The sequence below is a fragment of the Belonocnema kinseyi genome, chromosome 10 (genome assembly GCF_010883055.1).
Source record: "Belonocnema kinseyi isolate 2016_QV_RU_SX_M_011 chromosome 10, B_treatae_v1, whole genome shotgun sequence".
In the NCBI taxonomy this organism is placed as follows: domain Eukaryota; kingdom Metazoa; phylum Arthropoda; class Insecta; order Hymenoptera; family Cynipidae; genus Belonocnema; species Belonocnema kinseyi.
This window is the reverse complement of record NC_046666.1, coordinates 61,011,632-61,014,532: the sequence shown is the minus strand read 5'-3', so window position 1 is coordinate 61,014,532 and position 2,901 is coordinate 61,011,632.

The window sequence follows — 2,901 nt, the reverse complement described above, 5'->3', positions numbered from 1 at the left end:
TTTTGAAAATTAAAATTCGAAAATTTTTTCTAAAGCCTCCAGGGGACTTCGATTTCGCACGAAAAAATTTTATGTGCCCTTATTGCATCCGGACCCACAATTGTTGGTAATCACCTACTTAAACATTTCAAAAAAATTCTGATTTATAATAAGCAAAAGCATGCCGTTTTTTTAGTACGGGTTTTCTCTACATATAATTTGTTGTACTTCGTTTTATTGTCTGTAGTGTGCCTTTTTTTAAAGAAACATACGCCTTCCCACGAATTATTTCAAGAAACTGCAATGGCACCATTTTCAAAATAATGTTGAGAATGATTCGCTAATTCTTTCATGCCATATGGGCCATGGCTATATGCGACAAAGCCCTAAAACAAAAAATCGTCGACCGCCCGGAAGCCAGTAATGCAGAACAGTCACAGTTCACTTAGGTTGAACAATAAGAGTGGCACGCGTGCGGAAGAAGATGCTTGGAATATTTACAATCCTCGGGGTGAACATAGATCAACGATGTTCTTGCTCCGTTGAAAGGGGTTACTTGTGAGGAGATGGAATTCGAATTTAATTATTATTAATCGCTGCTCTTCGTTCGACTAAAGTCACCCTTGTTCCGAATCATGCAATCATCCTAAATAACTCTCCTCGCGGACAAAAGTGGATGTTCAAACTTAGATGCTTAAAGTATATAATAGTACCGCGAAAAATAAAGATATATTAATGCACAATATCTTCCATCTATTTGAGATGATAGGCGTAAAATATTTGCATGTGAAACTGAAACTCATGAAAACTGAAAACTGAAACTGATATCAAAGATGTTAAGGTGGTGCGAGTGCAGGAAAACGCCATACCCCTATCGGCCATTTGATGCAGCTTATACTCAACTTCATGAAAAATGCTGTCGATATCTGCCGTTCACTTGATGAAACTTATAGTCCATGTTTCGTGTCGTATATAAACTTTCGCGGAAAAGGATTATTATTAATATTTTGGCCACATGATACTAATAATAATGCTTTCAATTTTTTGGATAGAGTAAAATATAACTGATAAAAGTGCTGTTTCCTCTCAAAAAAACCTTCAAGGTAAGAAAGCTCTGCATTGCATACTTGCAGGTATATCGTATAATTATAATATAATATAATATCATATAATTAAGCATTAAATATTTTAACCCTAAATATCCATGTGAAAATCCATTTTCTCCGTAATTCATTAGTCATTGATGTACTTTCCAAATCAACATTTAGAGAAGAGCTTTATTCGTATCGATTTCAAATTTACATTTTCTCTAATTTGAATTTCGCGCCTCTGAACTATTGAGTTTCAAATATGTTTTAAACAATAATTATTAATAAATTATAATTTACAAATGGAATCGTTTGAAATTTAAAGACATATAATAAAAGATTCCGATTTGAAATTTTTTTATCAAACTATTTTAGATCAGGTTAAATTTTGAAAAAGGAACAATATCTCGAATGGAATACAAATTATTTGAACTTTTATCATATCTAAATAAAACCATTTAAAATTAGATAATTTTGAAATTGAAAGCATTTGAAATTGAAAAATTTGTTCGTTGCAGCTCTCAAAAAAAAAATTAACTCTAAAATTTTGAAAATTGTACAGTCATTAGAAAGAAATTCAAATGGTATAATTTCTAATTTGAAGTGATCAGAGTTAAAAAAATTTATTTTGAGTTAAAGAATCTTGAAATTGAATGATTTCTAATTAAAATTTCAAATATATGATATTTTCAAAAATATAAAAATAAAATATTTTCATATTAGAAATTTGAAAATTGGATCTTTAAAAATTTAAAGGAAATAAAATGGTTTCTTTCCAGTTAAAAAACTTTAAAACACTTTAAAACACTTTTTTTAATAAAATAAAAAGGTATTGAAATTGTAACATTTCTAAATAAAATCGTTTAAAATTGTATAATTTGAAAATGAAAATGGTTAGAATTACAAAACTTTTAAACCATAGCTTTTGAAATTGAACAATTTCAAAGTAAAATTTTTACAAATTTTAGTTTAATAGTGAAATCGTCTTGAGATTTTAATATATTTGAACTTAAAAATATTATTAATTCAAAAGGATTTAAATAAAAAGTTTTTGACTTATTAAGAGTCTTCATTTAAAATAATTGTACGATATTGGCAGTCAATTTCTCAATATAAATTTTTTTATATTTCAGGGTGGCTTCTAAAAAAAAATTCTAATCAGTTCCCGGTTATCCAAAATTTGATCAGGTCATTGATAATGCTTACTTTTAAGAGAAATATTATGAAGAACTCTACATTATAACTTTATTGAAATAAACATTTTTAAAATGTATATTAAGAGAGTTAAGAATTTCCAAAGACGATAGTATCCGCTCAAAACCTGCTAAATGTTATTTTTATGAATAAATGATAAAATTGTGACTTTTTAAGCCGAATTTATTTAATGAAAAAATATGAAATTTTCTTTGTCTAAAAATAAAATAAGAAATAAACCCTTAATTAAAAAAAGTCAAATTAATTTTTGAATTTCATTTTTAACTCCATTCTTGACCTCCTAGATTTCGAAGCAAAAAACATAAATTTCACGGCCTCAAAAATTAAACTGTATCACATTTGCCCATTCAAAGTTATAATTATAAATTGAAATTATAGAAGTTTCATTCATTTACAGAAGTGTTCTCAAATTAGTATCTTGAAACTTCTTGAAAAGTAATAAATTTTCAAATTGTACATCATCATTATTAAAATTTCATCATTTTTTCGAAAAGATTAAAAAAAAGAAGGCAATTTTATAAGATGTCAAACTCATGCCAACTGAAATATACTATTAAACTACCATATTGAACTAACAAAAAAAGTCGTGAGACAAATAATTCGCAAAAAGCGAGTGAAA